The 18,951-nt window shown below is 38.7% G+C and overlaps 1 protein-coding gene across 7 annotated transcripts in view; it reads left to right on the top strand.

Annotated features, from left to right (window-relative positions):
* Positions 1 to 18,951, top strand: part of PTGER3 (prostaglandin E receptor 3) — a 173,428-nt gene that overhangs the window by 8,929 nt on the left and 145,548 nt on the right. The window lies entirely within an intron of this gene.

The following is an 18,951-nucleotide window of genomic DNA, read 5'->3' as shown; positions in this document are numbered from 1 at the left end:
AATTAATTTTGCATCTAGTTATTGTCATTGGTCAGACTTCTTAAGGGTGGAGCTCATTACTCAGTTGTCCTCATCAGAACAGGGGATCACCAATGTTGAGGCTGAATAGAATTTCTACCACTGACTCAAAGCCTGAAACTGAACTTATGTTATCCTTAGATGAGGCCCAAGAGTGAGAATCACAGAGTTGTAAATCGCCTCACAATTTGGCCAGCTCCTGACAGAACATTAATATTATTTGTAGTCTACAGATAACACAGAGTGTGATTTTCCCATCCAGTGACCCTCCTAGGCAGTCTCCTGGGCAACATTCACAAGGAAGACATTTCATCGGGTGATCTTGGCACTTATTAAAATGTATATACGGTATTACTTTTATAAGTACTGATTTTTATGATAGGCATTTGAAGAACCATAGATCTAAAAATGAAATATAGTGGCAGAGATGAAGGGGAGGCTTGATCTTTTGCACCTTAATTCTGCTAGAAAGAAGGAGATTAGCTACTAATTTAAGTAAAAGTTATGTAACAGAAGTACAAACAGCATTACTATTTTTAAAAATCTTGAAAATACAAAAACAGGAGGTCAAGTTAGAGCTGGAATCCTCCTTGTTTTAAGCAATTATTGACCCTCCAGGAAATCAGGTGTAACTTAAAAAAAATATACTTTTCGCCAATCTTTTGATATTTCTGAAAAGTATATGATTCCTGAAAGTAGATTTGATCTTTCTGTCCCACTTTCTGAATATTTTATAAGTGTCGCTTTCTGTGGTTGAGAATATGCTGCTGTTGGTGTGATTCATGCAAATTTAGAAAAAGAAATATGTTGTTAATGTTGAAAATGCTGAAAGGAAAAAAAAGAAGGAAAAGAAAAAGAAAGATTGTAAAACATAAGATGCATTTGGAGGAATTCACCAGACAATAGGGTGGAGCTTTCACCGCGGTCTTGATGTCTGCAATTACCCAGATAATGTCTCACTACCAACCACCTTGTGTGGGGTTGGGAGAACATGCATGTCTGCATTCCTGTGCCTCAGCTGTCCTAAGGTAAGAGTGGCAGTTAGTGATGAAGTGACCCCTGACTTGTGAGCACTCCTCTCTGCTCCATGAGAACAAAAGAAATTGACTGGAGAAGGAAGTGAGGGCCACAGAGAAAATAAGGCACTGGGAAGCGAAAGACAGGGATTCTCATCTAGGCTCTGCCACCACGTGATAGAAGTCACTTTATCTTTATGGTTTTCCTTTCCTCGTCAACAAAATAAAACAATGATCACCTCTAAGTTTCCTTTCAGTTCCGACTTCCTGTAGCTTGAAATAGATAAAATCATCCCTGGTGGACGTACTATACTAGATGCATGAGGGAAAACACCCAAAGACTTCCTCAAAAGGGGCATAGAAATGTATGCAAATGGACCAAGTAGACCACACATTCTTTTATACAATCATCTATAAATATCGTTTGAGGGCTTGCTATGTACCCGCTACTCTGCTCACCCTGGTGGTGCAGTGGTGATGAGCGCTGACTCATGATTGCACGTGTTGGGCAGTTATGGGCTCATTCTAGGGGGCGCACTGTTCACATATTCTCTGTGAATGACACTTTTTGTTGAGCAGTGTGCAATCTGTGCTCTACAGTGTTCTTTCATGAAGCTTTCAACCTACTGAGGTAGCAGACAGTCAGTGAACACTCATTCGGATAAACAAATGTCACCAGTCTGACGGGTCATTACCATGGTTGCTCTCACTGGCACATGGTGCCTGCTGCAGATGGGCCTTGTCTGGGCAGAAGGCCAGTGCTGCTCGTCTACTGCTGCTGTGAGGCCCTGCGGTAGCGTGTCCCTGTCCAGGCTATAGTAGGTCTGTACTTGGGCACCATCATTAGCACATTAATTCATACCCGTAACTCTAGCCATAGAACTCAGCAGTAATTACCCAGAGGACAACCACTGTGCTACAGTTTATGGACACAGAGGGCAGCTGGCCTCAGGTCACATACTGTCTGGAATCAGCCTTCCTGGGCCCTTAGTCTCTATGTTGTACTCACATCACCTCCTGACAAGTTTGCCTTTCTCTTCCAATGAATTTTCTTCTAAGACTTTCCATGTCTTCTCCCTCTACTGAATGTAGCCAGAGTCACTCTTCTCCAAGTTTATTAGCTTTAAATCTTGGGAGAAGAGGTTAGGTTTCTCAGCCACCCCCCTTTTTCCCCCAGAAAGCATGATGGTCTGCCTCTTCCGAAGTGATCAGTGGCATGTACCAGGAGTGTTGTGTGAATTTTCTTATGATACCACACCGATTTCCACTATGTAAACCTACTCATTCTACATTTACCAAAGTCATTGCTTCTTATTATTCCATGACGTCTGCTCCAATGTGGCTTGCTCTGTCCACCTGAGTAGAGAAGGGGGGTGGCTCCTGCACCCCATTACATACATCACTAAAGCAATGAGCATGTTATGAAGGCAAGATAAAAATGCTTTGAGAGATGTCAAAGAGTACCCCCTCCTGATTCCACGGTGAGGTGTGGGGTGTTAAGGAGGGTCTGCTCAGAAAATGTCACTTAATGATGAATCTTGAGGGATGATACTTTGAGGAAGAAATCAGCATGTGAAGCCATCAATGTGGGAAAGAACAGAAGCATCGGAGTAACTGACAGAAGGCCAGTGGACAGACCGGAGTGAGTAGGAGGGAGAGCACCTTCAAGGTAAGGCCAAGGATGTGGGCGGGGCCAACTGTGCAGAACCCTGTCGTTTTTGTTTGGGAGTTTATATTTTTATCTTAAGTATGATGGAAAGCAACTAAAAGCAGTGTGTGAGGGCACCGTGAGTTGATCTGCTTTATGTATGAAGAAGATTGTGCAGGTTGTTGCTTCCTGAATTAGAGAGGTGGGGCATCAGAGTCTGTGAATGCTGAGGTCTGATGGAGTTGTAGAGTCGTTAGTGAAAAAAAAATTTTCCCCCTATGTATTGCTTGAAGAGAAGGGAGAGACATAGTTTGGCACAGAATTCGTGCGGGGAGGGAGTGTGTGCAGACACACAGAGGAAAAAATTGAAGCAGGTGTGCTGGGAATGGTGTGCAAATCTGTTTCTGTTGAAGTATGTTTGAGAATGCTGAGCAATGTTATCAGTCAAATAGGGATTGAAGGATGAGGGAAAGGGTGCGGAGTGCATTGGTAGATTGCCTTGAAGATTAGAAATAAGAATTTGCATTTTATCTTGGGCAAGTTGTATTGCTTTTCTACACTCCTGTTCTATATTTGTAAAATAAGACAGTTCACATTATAAAATCTCTTGGCTTCTGAGGGTCATTTAGTAAAACAACCCATTTAGTGTTTGATATCTTTTTAGAATATTCTTGGTGAGATTGTTTAAGCTTACTTACAGGAAATTTGTTGCTTTTCATGGGGCACAAAGAATTCTCTTAGAGCCAAGTACTGTGTTGGCCTCTATCTTACAATTAGTTGTGTGTGTGTGTGTGTGTGTGTGTGTGTGTTTAATTTACTAAAATAACCCTAAGAGGAAGGCATTATTGGCTCCAATTTATAGATAATGAAGAAACTAAAGTTGAAAGAAGTTGACTGATTCATTTAAGGTAACAGAGCTAGTAAGAGGCCAAGCTGGGAGTCAAAGGCCAAGCTCTTTTCTCTAAGCCGCGGTGCCTCTGAGTCACCCAATTCATCTTGAGTTGGTGTTTCTAATATAAAAATTTCAGTTCTCTTATGTTGGTTGATATGCTCATCCTTGGTTTATGTGGAACAATACTTAATTTAACTAGAGACAGTTTTTTTAAGTTTTATGATACTATACTTCTGTATAAAGTATCAAGAACTTCCACTAAATTTATGAACAACAAAATTACATGCAGTTATCTTGACAATGTGAGGGGCAGGAGTCATGATGTATCAACTCATTTAAGTGCCACTTCATTGAATATCAGTTGTACGCCAGGCACTATTACAACCTGACAGAATGATGACATGGCCTTTTCCTCAAGAAACGTGATATGTAGTGAGTGATTCCCTGGAGAGACTTGAGGTTGTGACTAAAAAAACAATATTATTTTCCATTGTCAGTACTGAACATAGGATCACACCTGAGGGCCATTTAGAATTTATTTACCCATTCATGCTTTCAGTGGTTGGTTATTGAGTATCTACTATCCATCAGGCACAGTTCCAGATGCTGGAAATATAGTAATGACATAGACTAGTTTCCTGTTCTCAGGGAACATGCATTCTAGTAGAAGAAGATAGCCTACAAATCAGGTTGTCATGAACACTGTTAAGAAAATAAAGCAGTGTGATGTGGTAGAGGAAGCCTCAGAAACTTTTGTAGATTGAGTTGTCAGGGAAAAACGCCTCAGAGAGGTGTTGAGACCTCTCAACATTTAAGTTGAGGCCTGAGTGGAGGAAAGAACCAGGTATGGATAATCTATAGGAACGGCATTCTAGGCAGAGGGAACAGCAAAGGGCTCACCTAGTGTGCTCAAGGGAGAGAGAGAAGGCTTGTGTGGCTGAAGTGAAGTGAGAAGGAAAGAGTGGAGTGCTGTGAAGTGAGGTCAGAGACAGTGCTGGGGGCCAGATTGTATTTGTATAAGGCCATACTAAGGAGTTTCAATGTTGTTTTAAGACAACACTGGAAGGTTTGAATCAGGGGAGTAACATTATTGGATTTATGTTTTTAAAAGATCCTGGATTGCAGAAAGGCAAGACTAGGTGCAGGGAGAACAGATAGAAGGTGCTGAAGTTTTCCAGGTGAGAGACAATGACGGCTGGTATTAGGGTGGAGAAGTGGATGTATTCACACAAAGAGATTTGAAGACTGAGTTCATAAGACATTCTGAAATTTCTCTAATCCCTGCCCTGTGATTATGACAAGAAATAGGGTCCTCCCTCTCTGGGCCTCTGGTAGTAAGGTGGCTATCTGTCCACCAAAGGCATTCCCTTGGTTCCTTAACAAGGAAGTGACTGCTGCAAGCTTACACAGTTAATAATGGGCAGAGCCAGGATTAAGTTCTATCTAATGGGTGCTATTTTTTTTCTCTGAGACATAAACTGGGACAGTCACCCAGAGAAAGAGAAGTAAGCAACTTTGTTTATGAAATAACAGGATGTCCTAAGAATCATGATGCTCAGGAGAAGATCCAGACCAAGCTAAGCTTAAAAGTAGAGGGGTGGGGGAGGGGGAGGTTTGCTTGATTTACATAAATTGCAGGAGTGTCAAGGTTGGAGGTGGCCTTCTGGAAGACTAAAGCCAGGACTCTCTCTTTCTGTATCTCTCACTTTGATTTCTTGCCATATGTCAGTTCAGGCTCTGCTTCTAAGCAATCAGTTTATGACATAGCTTTGCAGCTCATTGGCCAGATCCTATGGTGTTTTTGTTGTTGTTGTTGTTGTTGTTGTTGTTGTTGTTGTTGTTGTTTCCCAAAGCTTTTGGTTAATAGGTTTATATTTACAATGGGGTTTTAATTTTGCTCTTATAACAATACAATATTTCAGTGATGATGTCATCTTGAAGCAGTTTCAACATCTTTCTTCTTTATTATAATTTTTTTGTTCTGTGAATACAAGAAACCGGTATACATGACATTAACTCCGAGGACCCCATTTCATTTTCAAAGACTAATGTGAATTTTGTTAAGCCACAATTAAAGATTTAGGGTCAGAGGATTGTCCAGAAGTGAGTTAAGAGTGTGATGTAAGGTTTACAATGGAACAGAGGTAGCCATATGAGGCTCTGTAAGCTCACAAATACTATTAACACCATAGTGAGATGACCAAAGAAGAAAACTCCATAAAGGGCGAGTTGTAGTCTGGGTTTGATGTTAATCTGACAATTTTCTCTGTATAAATCAGTGAATGTGCTAACAGCCAACATGCTGGGTAGCAGATTTTTGAATTTATTAATGGTAGTAATTTCCTCCAAGAATAGACTGAGGATTTGCCCAGATCCAGAAGTAAGTTTTTTTTCTTTCTTTCTTTCTTTCTTTCTTTCTTTCTTTCTTTCTTTCTTTCTTTCTTTCTTTCTTTCTTTTTTCTTCCTTCCTTCCTTCCTTCCTTCCTTCCTTCCTTCCTTCCTTCCTCCAACCCTCCCTCTTTCGTTTTTTTTAATTTTTTTAATGTTTATTTATTTTTGAGAGAGAGAGAGAGCATGAGCAAGGGAGGGGCTGAGAGAGAGGGAGACACAGAATCCGAAGCAGGCTTCAGGCCCTGAGCTATCAGCACAGAGCCCAATTTGGGGCTTGAACTCACAAACTGTGAGATCATGACCTCAGCAGAAGTCAGATGTTTAACTGACTGAGCCACCCAGGTGCCCCAAAAGTATATTTCTAAAAAGTAGCTTTTGTTCTATAAAAGACATTAGGGAACATTTTAAAAAAAATCCTTTTTCTCTAGCATTTATTTCTAATTAAGTTATGCTGTAGATCAGTTTCAGGAAGTATAGGAATATCTTCTGACTTCAGAGCTCTAATCTCCTCCCTAAACTTGGTTCTTGGTCACAAACAACAGAATCTGACTCCAAGCCTATAGGGCATATATGAAAAGGATATCAGTGGTTCACAGGGCTCATAAGAAGCTACCGGGCCAGGTTTAGAAGACAGACAGGGCCCAGGCTCTTCTCAAAGCTGAGCGTCAGGTCACACTGCAAGACAGTTTGCATGTCGCCGAGATGAAACTGCCATCTCAGAGCTCCCTTCTTTGTGTCACTCTCTCAAGATTCAAAGTCCTGGGTGCAGATGTGACCACTTTAGCTTGGGGTTTTTACCCCCTGGCTATATCAAGGGGTCACCAGAAGAAGGATCTTATTCCTGCAGCATCTTATTATATTTTTTAATGTTTATTTATTTTTAATTTTTTTGAGAGAGAGAGAGAGAGAGAGAGAGAGAGAGACTGCAAGCAGGGGATGGGCAGAGAGAGAGAGAGATTGAGAGAGAGAGAGATGGAGACATAGAATCGAAAGCAGACTCCAGGCTCCGAGATGCCAGCACAGAGCCCAACATAGAGCTTGAACTCATGAGCCACGAGACCATGACTTGAGCTGAAGTAGGACGCCCAATGGACTGAGCCACCCAGACGCCCCTAAATGTTTATTTATTTTTGAGAGAGGGAGAGAGAGGGAGGGGCACACAGAGAGGGACACAGAGGATGCAAAGCAGGCTCTGCACTGGCAGAGCAGAGCCCTAGGTGAGACTCAAACGCATAAACCATGAGATCATGACCTGAGCCAAAGTCAGATGCTTAATGACTGAGCCACCCAGGTGCTCCTGCAGCATCTTATTTTTGAGGTAGGGGGTAAGAGTGGGAAATAAGTGCTGGAATTTATCTCCCACCTAGAATATGAAGAAATAGTTCTACAAACTCGAGGTGATAGTTATAAGAGGTGGGAGTTCGTTGTTACCACCAAATTCAGCTTTAGAAACATTACAACAGTAATGTGTGTGTGTATGTCTGCATGCGCATGCGTTCACATCCCTTATTGAGTTGGAGTGGAAACGAGGCTCAAGGAGAGGAAGCTAAAGAGATGCACAAAACAAAAAGACATCTTTCCTGAATGCCTACTACATGCAAGTACTTGAGAATTGCTGTGTGAAGCCCTTTAATAGATCATCTAGTTTAATCTTCACAACAGTTTATCAGTTTGGTATTTTTCATCCCTGTTTTTCAGTTCCACATTCTAAGATTCAAACAGTTATACAACTTCCCCCAGTCACACCCCTAGAGAGTGGCATACATGAAGCTTTTTTATGCCATAACATTCAGTTTCATAGTGGTTGTCTCTACTTTTCTTGGTTTACTAAAGCACTGTCATATTACTTTATTGAAAATGTACAAAAAAGAACAGATTGAGTGAAAATACCTAAAAATAACACAAACTGGCTGGATTAGATAATCACATGGGTTAAACAAGATTTCCTGCAGAATCTCGTTGATCCATTCAATGACTGGCCTTATTAGGACCTTGGGTTTATAGAGAATATGTCATGTAAATCCCTGTAGAAGGTGACAAGAATTTTCACTTGTCCTACAATAAACCGTTAAAGGATTCCATTCAACACGATACCTACAATTTAGGAGGTATTTTCTGTAAAGGTGGGACCTCCATTTCATCCAGTTGTCTGTCTTTTCAGGCGTAGAACACTCACATACAGTGGTAAAAAGTTTTATTAGGCAAAAATTTTCCAGCTAGTACAATTCACAAATATTATTCTTTTCACTGAACTATTTATAAAACAAATAAAACTGTTTATTGAGTTCTCTTTGCCTAGTGGGAAAGTGTTTGACTACAGTCAAAATTAGAAAATTTGTTTTGACAGTTTTAAAACTCGCAGCATGATATAGTACGATTGGGATTCTTGCAGACCTGCTTTCATCTTTTTTTCTTATAACTGTAGAGAAAGAGCTGTAGTGAACAAACCTCAGTGTGCTGACAGTGACTCTCTCACAAAGAATTCAGGCATGTTACTATCTAGCGTCCTCTCACCCAGGCTTCAGATCCCTTAGTTTAATTCTTAAGATCCTGGATTTGGCCACATGTTCTACTCATTTTCCATCCTTCCCCCAGCATCCTTACCTTCTGTCATAAAGATCAATTTGTAGCTCCTAGGATGATTCACACAATTTCCCACTCAGCAGTAGGAACTCTTTGTCTTCCAAAACTTTCCAGAAACATCCGCTATTTAGGGGGCCGTGCTTTCCTGATCCTGGAGACAGATTTAAAAGCCCTCCCTTATACTCCACAGTGCCTGTGTATACCCTGATCACTTAATTATGCACAGTTGTATTTACGGTTGTCATAATATTTATTATGGCAATGAGGACGATGGTCCACAGTAGACAAATGCTTACTTTATAGTAGGCACTATGCTAAGCATTTCACAGACATAATCTCATTTCATTCTGTCAACAACACTCTGAAAGGATACTATCTCCTTTTTCAGCTGAGGAAATTAGTTTTGGTATGTTAAGTAGCTTTCCCAAATCACAAGGCTAACACAAAGCAGAGCTGACTTTCAAATCCAGATTTGTCTGATTTTATGGCCTATGTGATAAATGGTTAAACTGTATGGCCTCCCTCTGGTTAATATTCATTTGTTTGTCTGATTCACTGTGCACTGTAAACTGCTTAAGAACAGAGACTTTGCCTTATTAGTCTATGAGTTTTCCTGGCCCATAGCAGCCACTCACTAAGTGTCTATGGGACGAATGAAAAAAAAAAAAAAAAAAAAAAAAAGAAAAAATGTTATAATAAAGTGAAAAAGAAACTAGATTTGGAATCAGAAAATTGATGTATAAATCCTGGCCTTAAGAGTTTTACATATATTACATGGTTTTTAATCTTCACATAAATGTTGGAGGTGGATGATATCTATATCTTTTATTTTACTTTACTTTTTCATTTGCTGGGTAAGCAACTTGCTTTAAGGTTCAGAGTTTGTAAATGATATTGAGCAAATCAAACCCAAATATATATTTTTTTAATGTTTATTTTTGAGAGAGAGAGAGAGAGAAAGAGAGAGACAGACAGAGTGCAAGTGGGGGAGGGGCAGAGAGGGAGGGAGGCATAGAATCTGAAGCAGGCTCCAGACTCTGAGCTGTCAGTACAGAGCCCGACATGGGGCTCGGACTCAAGAACCACAAGATCACCACCTGAGCTGAAATTGGACACTTAACCAACTGAGCCACCCAGACGCCCCAAACCCAAATGTTTTCGATGCCAAAACCACCAATACAGCTTGTGTCTAATGAATACTGTGTACTATGTATGCAGTCAAACTTGTGAGCATTTTTAAAAACATTTCTTTTCCTTTGTTACTTTTATTGTTTCCATGTTGTTGTTAGTAATAAAAATTCTCAGAAAGATTAAAAAATACTTTTAGTGTAGACAAGAATGGGAGACACAACATTGTTTCTGTAATGGAAGAGAAAAGTTAATTGGAAGCAGAGGGTGGAAACACTAGAAAACAGCTACTCCAATGCCTGGTGTTCAAAGAAACAAACAAACAAGATGTTTAGGAAGGTGCCCTGGGGATAACAATTAAACAATGAGGGATTTTAGCAACAATAGGGAAACAGTAAAAATAACAAAGAGAAAAACAGTGCTTCAAAAGATGCTCAAAAGTTTCAGTATAATTATGTTTCCCTCAGTTGTTATTAGAGATGATATAGTATATTGGCTTCAGAGTAAAAAAACAAAAACAAAAACAAAAAAAAAAAACACACAACTGCAAATCCAGAGTTAGGACAGCCTTCAGGGCTGGTTAATCCCCAAGTTTAGCATTGACATCAAGGACCAAAGCTTGTCCTGTCTTTTGCAGTCTACTGTGTTGGCCTCATCCTATCAATGGCTTGTTCCCCTCAGATTTTGGGATGGTTGGTAGTACAGAAACCTTTCCCTGACCTCCATCCACAGATTCACTTTCCACAGTTTCAGTTACTTGGTGGTCAACTGTGGTCCAGAAGCAGATGATCCTCCTTCTGATGTATTGTCAGAAGGTCCGTAGTAGCCTGTCACCATGCTTACATCATTTACCTCACTTCATCTCGTCATGTAGGCACTTTATCACCTCACATCATCACAAGAAGGGTGAGTAAGGTGTAGTAGATATTTTGAGAGAGAGACCACATTCACGTTACTTTTATTATAATATGTTGGGATAATTGTTCCATTTCATTATTAGTTATTGTTAATCTCTTACTGTGCCTAATTTACAAATTAAATTTTATCATAGGTATGTAGACATAAGAAAAAAGATAGTATATGTGGGGTTTGGTACTATCTGTGGTTTCAGATATTCACTGGGTGTCTTGGAATGTACCCCTTATTTATTATTGGAGACTAGTATACATGCTTCCTAGTTCACGTCTAGCAGGAGTAAGAAGCTGTGTTTTTCTCTGGTTCCCTCCAGAGGAGGGAGAGAAACTTTCCCCCAGATATCCAGGGAAGGGAACTTCCTCTTGTTGCTTCATATGAGATCTTGTTATTTCATATGGGATCACATCATCACCCCTGATCCAGACACGTTCTAGTATTTAGGGATGAGATCAGCTCTGGGGTGCTTAGACTCCCATGAAAGTAGATGTATGGATGAGAAAGGGAGATGGAAGAATGGGTGTTGGGTAGGCAACCAACAGTTGACACTATAGTGATGATACCTGTGCAGTTTAATTGAGGAAATATATGTGATAGGCCCTCAAAAAGTGTAAAGCCCGAGACCTTTGTCCAGTGTGGTAGCCACTAGCCACATGTGGTTACTGGGCATTTGAAAGGTGATAATTACAAATTAAGAGTGTAAAATACATATATGAGTGTAAAATACTCAGCAGATTTTGGGCATTATGTAAAAAAATAATGTAAAATATCTCAATCTCTATATTGATATATTATATATATATATATATATATATTATATATATAGTGGCTTGAATTATATTTCTTTTGGACAGAGCTGCATTAAACCAATGACTTTCAAATCATTTTAACTGGAGAAACTATTTCAATAAATATTTTTAGAGAAATGGACAAAAACAGAAGTGTTTTGGCCCAGTGGGGTAGGGAACTGAATATTTACAAATCCTAGTGACATCTATTCACCAATTCCTGCAAAAACATTTATGAAAATGCTAACATTAAATATAGATTTTAAAATGAAATCAATAACATTCTCTAAGATAGTAATAGGAATAATTTTATAAATTACTCGCTTAAGGTCCTCCTTGGGAAGCCATATAGTGCAGTAAAAATGCCTTCAGGGAACTCACACCTTAAGGAGAGAGGGAGCTAATGGATTCAATTGTTGGGATTTGACTATCTTCTCTTAGGAGCCTATAGTCTTTATAGGAGTTTGGCTTCTGAGTCATGGGAAGAATTGGTTTCTTCCTCATGTTTGCTTTCTTCTGGCTCCTATTAGTTAATCTGCTGTTGGACCAAATGGTATGAATCCAACTAAACCAACAGATGAGACAAAAGCAGCCTAAAGGGGGAAACATAGAAGATGAATAGGTTACAAGTTTCCATTTTCCTACATCCCATGTTGTGTGAATTCGATCTTGTTTAAACTTTCTTCAAACCTGGTACAAAATTGTAACTGCTAACTGTAATTTAAGTAGTTTTGTAAAGTCTGATTTTCTGAAAATGAAAAGCACAATCTTTTCAGAAGAGCATTTTGAAAACTAAAGTTTATCGTTTGCAATGTAAATAACACAAGGCACTCAATAGTTTTCACCTGCTGCATATGTGGTACATGAAAGGAAGGCATGATTGTGAAGGCGTTTTACAAAGCTGCTACATAAATTTTAAGGGATAATGGGGTTACAAAGGGACCTGTGTCTCTAAGGACATAGCAAGTTACAATTCTGTGGTAAGTCATAGCCACAGTCTATTAGAATCTGTGTACTGAGGAGGCAACAGTGAGAGGATCTTTTTTTAAATATATAATGACTTTTTAAAAAAGTTTATTTCTTTTGAGAGAGAGACAGCATGCACACACACAAGTGGGGGGAGGAGCAGAGAGAAAGGGAAAAAGGGGGGGGAGAGAGAGAGAGAGAGAGAGAGAGAATCCCAAGCAGGCTCCATGCTGTCAGTGCAGAACCAGATGCAGGGCTGGATCTGAGGAACCATGAGATCATGACCTGAGGTGACCATGACCAAGAGTTGGACGCTTAGCTAACTGAGCCACCCAGGTGCCCCACGGAGAGGATCTTTTATGCTTCCTTTTGTTATACTTAACATCTGAAGAAGAAAAAAATAAAAACAAATAAGATTTATATAAATCTGAGTATTTTACTGTTTACTATAAACTTTTGTACCTGTTAAAACAGCACAGTGAGCTGAGTGGGATGCAGGAATCAATGTCTTCAGTGCGGCTACTTGGTAGACCCAAAAGGTGAAAGAGTCAGCAGAAGTGTTTAATTGCGGCTTTCTCACATGAGCAGCAAAAATGCAGGTTTAACTTAGTGAACACAGTTCTCTTCAGAAGGGTTGAGGCATTGGAGACTGACCATCCTGTCATGATTGGGAAATCACAGAATGTTCTTTTTAATGTCAAAGAAAAAGTGACACCAACGCAAGACACCTTAAGCCCCTCCCATTGTGGGTCTGGCACTGCACAATTACTTAGCCTCTATTTACAGTCCACACAACAAGAGTTAACTATAGAAAAAACTGGTGAATTTTACGAAGATGTGTTTTGTATTGGGAAAAAGAAAATGAATTATGTGAAATGTTAGGAAGTTCCTATGCTAACGCTGACTAGAAGCCTAACATTGACAGAGAATTTTACAAATAAATTAAACTATTATTTATGTGTTATCTGTGATACTCTGAAGGGTATTTTAAATACTTAATATAATATAGGTATAAGATATCGTTTCATATTTGTGGGCAAGAATTGTTTAAGCAAGGAACACTAGAATCCTATATAACATTTTTTTTAACAATGAAAGAACTTTTGACTTACTATAAATTATAAATTTGATAGTAAATATCCTTATTAAAGACTGTGTTGTTATGCACGTCTTATTGTGTGTTTTGTCTTGAGCTCTATTTCTGGGAAAAAAATGTTATTAAATACATAACAAGAATTCTTTCTTTCTTATTGATTCAACATGTTTTACTTTAAATATTTGCTTCTCCTATTGATTCTCCAGCCCAGCTTTCCAGTTTCTTCCAGGTTACTACTGTAGCTGTGAACATTCTACTTAAAATTATGAGTGATGAGAAGATGTATGTACCTAAAGTCCTTTAGTACCTAAGTTGAAGCTGTTATTCTGAGTAATTATAATAGCAGAAACACAACAACAACAACAACAACAAAAACAACAAGACCACAGTCTTGAATAGGGATAGATATTGGTGGATTTGTACATTAGATAAAAACTCTAGAATCCTGTACCCCCATATGGGTAGGGGGTACTCGTCCTACCATTCATTCATTGATTAATTCAAAATTATTTATGAATATACACTGTAATGTATTCTGTGTTAGCTGCTTCCTCAGGTAAACCTAAAAGGACAGAAATAATCCCTGCTCTTGTAATAATGTTAATGTATTAAGAGAGACTGATAATTAAAAACAAGCAATAGTACGAAATGTTTAGTGGTGATAAAGGAAGTAGAGAATTTGGGGAGTCCATATTAAAACTTACCTGCTGGGCTTTTGTCAAGGGAGATACCAAATAAATTGACATTTCAAGCCTACACAAAAAAATACATTGGGACTGGTCAAGGAAAGATGGGAATGGCAGTTGAAGGACCTGGGGGTCCATATTGTAAAAGTGCAGAAGCAGGAGGGACTGGCACTTTTAAAGAACTCAAAGAGGTTCAAGATGATTGGAATATAAATGTGAGGGTAAAGAGTGGTGATGTGAGCTCAACAGGGGCTGAGTGGTGATGGGCCTTGCATGTTCATTTAAAGACTTCAGACTTTGCTATTGCAGAACTTTTCAAAGGGAAATAGCAGTAACATTCCCGTTTTAGGAGCATCCTGTGTAAGCAGGATGGAGGGGCTCAGAATGGAAGCTAACAAATCCTGTAATAGACTATTGTGGTAGTTCAGACAGGAGATGGTGGTGGTCTGGGTTTAGGGTCAATAGGAATGAAGATGAAAGAAGTGAAAGATTAAACAAATATTAGGAAGTTAATGGGAGACTTTGTGATTGGATATAAGGAATATGGATAATGAGGTGGAATGGAGGGAGAAGCAGAGAGGAATGAATCGAGATGAATCACGCATAACTCTTAGGTTTCTGTTTTAGGGAATTGGGTTCACTGAAATAAGGAAGATTGGTGGAGAAGCAGCTTTGAAAAAGATAATAATATTACTTTTGAGCCTGTTGAGTTGGATGTAAGACGTCTAGGCAGAGCTGTGCTATAGGCAGATAAATTAATCGGTCTGGAGCTCAGGCTATATAGGTATAGCCTATAGCGCATAGATGGATTCTGAAGTCATCGGGGTAGAAGAGGTCACCCACTGAGTTTATGCACAGCAAGAAGAGGAGGCAGCCTCCCATTATTTAAGATAAGACCCCAAAGTGCTAACATTTTCAGGATGGGTAGGGAAACGGGAGCCATAAAAGAGACTGCAAAGGATCACCCAGAGAGGTAGCAGGAAAATTAGTAAGAAAATCAAATCAAATCAAATGGCAACTTGAATATTTGGGCACATTTGGGAAATGCCAACCAGTACATTTGGGAACCTGAATCTTAGAGAAGAGAGTGTTTCAAGAAAGACTTGTAAGTGTCTGGTGGATTTTGAAGCCTTGGTGGTGGCCTTGGGAACAGTGCTTCTTGAGTATTTGTGGGCACTAAGGCCAGGCTATTATAGGTTTAAGAATAAACGTAAGGAAGGTAGACACTTTTTTGAGAAGTTCAACTGTAACTTCTGCAGCAGTATGTGCAGGGATGTGAGAATTCTGCAGAAGGTTTTATTTTCTCAAGGTAGGAGAAATTTAGATATGTTAATATGATACTGGGAAAAAGCCAAAAGTTAAAGGTAAAGAAGAAGGAGGTAATTGAAAAAGTAAGGTCTTTGACATTCATGATGGATAAGATCCGGGGCACAGATAGAACGTTAGTCTTAGGTAGGAGATGGAACACCTCTTCTCTTTAAACAAGAGGAAAGGAGGAATGGTTAGCAAAAGATGCTGAACTTGATGGCAAGAAGGCGAAAGGCCCCCACTCTGTGAGGTGAAGGACAGTGGAAGATGTGTGAATGATTCTGTATCACAGAATTATTCTCATTCACTGTGGAGAATGAGAGAGAGAGAGAGAGAGAGAGAGATGACTAGGGAGTGAAATAAGTTTGGGGACCATGAATTCAGAGAGACCCCAATATGTCCATATTCACCCAGTGTCCATCCCACATACAAGATGTGTCTCTGTGGATACCCTGTGAGATGAAGTCCTCTCACAGCATAGATCGAGAAGACAGTGTCATTTTGACATGAAATAAAGTTAAATGAGAATTTATCATATCAGGTAAGAACCACAGTCAGCCTGCATTGAATACAGGCTGTGGCACAAGGAGGGATATGTTTCAATGTACGGTCCATGAATTACAGAAGCCAGTAATTGACCACTAAACATCACATTCTCTCTAATAAGCCGTAATGAATTTGATGATTAAGTTAAATGTTTTGATCAATTATAGAGTGTCACACTGTTTACCTATTGGTTGTTAAATTATGCACATATCGACTACCTAAGAATTCAAACTGAAATGACCATGTGGTGGTTCCAGGATGGATTGTGACACTAACATCTTATCAATAAATTATTTAATACGTTATTGTTTATACAGAAGCTACCAACTACTCTAAATTCAATGCTTTTCTTTTGCGAATGTGCAAATAACACATTTATTGCAGAGAATTTGGAAAACAAAGAAAAAAATAGAGAAGAAAATATAAATCTCCCTAATTCCCACCTGGAGATGTTTTTGTTTTATTTTTTTTTTTAAACATTTATTCATTTTTGAGAGACAGAGTCTAAATGAGGGAGGGGCAGAGAGAGAGGGAGACACAGAATCTGAAGCAGAATCCAGGCTCTGAGCTGTCAGAGCCCGACATGGGGCTCGAACTCATGGACCATAAGCTCATGACCTGAGCCAAAGTTGGACGCTTAACCGACTGAGCCACCCAGGCACCCCACCACTTGGAGATGTTTTGAAAATTCAATTATAGTATGTAATAAACATTTGTTTTTACTTTTAACATCCTGAATATTTCCTCATTATTAAATTTTTTTCAAAAACATCATTTTAAATGGCAGCATTGAAATACATATGTATTATGCATATCTCATATATACTATGCAAATCAGTGGATATCACAGATTTTAAACTGTGCCTTACTGTTGGCCTTTTAAGTTTTCCTAATTTTCTTTTGAGGTAAATATCCCTGCACACAAAATTTAGTCCACGTCTCTGATTCCTTCTTTAATCAGTTGACTGCTGTTTAAAAAATTTTAGTAGGGTTGACACACAATGTTGCATTAGTTTCAGATGTACACCATAGTGATTAGACAAGTTTATATGTTATGCTGTGCTCACTACAAGTATAGGTACTGTCACCATACACCACTATAATTGTCATTAATACTGTGGTTCTCTGAGTGGGTAATAGGACTCAGCAATTCTGGGTTTAAATGCAACTATATTTGGGCAGAAAAAAGGAAACTGTTTTACATCTAAATATTTGCAAGGATTAATGTTTTTAAAACCTTGACAAAGACATATTTTCTAGACTTTTCTCTTGACAACTGAGATGTAAAGGTTTGAAAAGTAATGAAGGTAGCTCTTCTGACATGTGTATCACAAAGTTAATTTATCACCCATAATCTAAGGAATACATACTTTTAGTGTAGATTTTGCTTTTCCCTTTTCAGCCAGAATTTGAATACTTAGTTACCGACATGTTTTTTACTGTTCTAATAGAAAGGTATTTATCTAGACATACCATGTGCAATGGGCTATACTGACCCAAATCACACAGAATTTACAATTCATGCAACTTGACAGGAAATGGTAATTCTTAGGTACCAAATAAAGTGGTGACAGAATGCAGGCTTCTTTAAGATTTGGAGGTCTTCCTGTGCAGTGATTTGTTAATGGTTCTGCATTACCAAACACCTTTGAAGTTCAAATTTTTTTCTTTCAAAAAAAAAAACCACTCAGGTAGAAATGTAAGGAAAGCAGACATACAGATAATGCATTCATTTCCTAGTATTCCTCAAGCATCCACTCTTCTTCTATCCTTGATCGTCAGAGGATTCTCTTCTGGAAGCATATGCAATAGTGCAATAGCATGGGGCTTGGGAAGAGGCATTCATTGTAAATCAAAGACCTTAATTATTCTCATCTCATTTTAATTTTTGCAACTGCACTATACTAGATGGAGAAGATATTCAGCAAGCATATATTAATCATGTTTTAGAGAAGGGAGAACTTAAGATCCAAAGTTAGTTAACTGGTCCCCAACTTAGACACAGAGCTGAGTCAGATTCATGGCGGGTTCTCTAACTCTTGGTCAGTGTTTGACAAAGTCAGTTACTTCTAAAAAAATCTTCCCCTAAAGCTTTATGAATCTAGTTCCTTGTACTATTCAGTTGTCCATTTTCTAACTTTGTAATTTTCCTCTCTCTGCTGTTTTCCAAAAGACACATTTGGGGTTTTCCTGAAGAGTAATTTTATCTTTTGTTTACATATTTTACCTTTTGGCTTCTTTTCTTCTTCTCATTAACTCCTTATTCATGTTCCAGCTCTGCCGCAGAACTGCTAAGAAAAAACTTAACCATGGAAGTATATGGAAGATGCCTTCCAGGCCAGCCCTTTGGTTTCCTAGTGAGTTTATTAAAGCATAGAGAGTAAATGGCTTGCCTAAAATCACACACGGTGGCCAGGCCAGCAGTAGAATTTATTTCTTCTGATTCTTCATTTGTCATTATTTTGAAGACTTTTATAAAATTACATAATAGTAAAGATGCAATAACATGACTTCTAGTAACTTTTTAAACATTTATGAGCTGTTTGTTTTCAGTTTTCAGATTAGATAAGGCAGGAGAAGCTTCTGAAACAGTAGAGTCTAGAATGCTGAGGTGATTTGGCAACTGGAGAACAGAGTTGTAACCAGACTGGAAAGTCTGCAATTATTTTTTAAGTCTCCAGTGAAGCTTCTTCCCATGATAATCCTTCAAATTATGTAATTAAGTGATTTAAAGGGCCCAGACAGGTTTCACTGTATTATAACGTAGTACATTTATTAAACGATAGAGGGAATTTCCAGTAGAGCAGGTTATCCTCCATAGCCTAACAACAAAGGATTATGGAAAACAAAACATCATAGATAAAAATTGGCTGTGAGGAAAGTTCTCTCACACAATTTTATTCCCTCCCCTACAAGTTAATTTTTCTGGGTTTACTCATTTATCATCTTCAATAGATATTTATGACCTATAAC

Source organism: Felis catus, chromosome C1, assembly GCF_018350175.1.
Source record: "Felis catus isolate Fca126 chromosome C1, F.catus_Fca126_mat1.0, whole genome shotgun sequence".
Classification (NCBI taxonomy): Eukaryota; Metazoa; Chordata; class Mammalia; order Carnivora; family Felidae; genus Felis; species Felis catus.
This window is presented reverse-complemented; position numbering and strand designations above follow the sequence as displayed.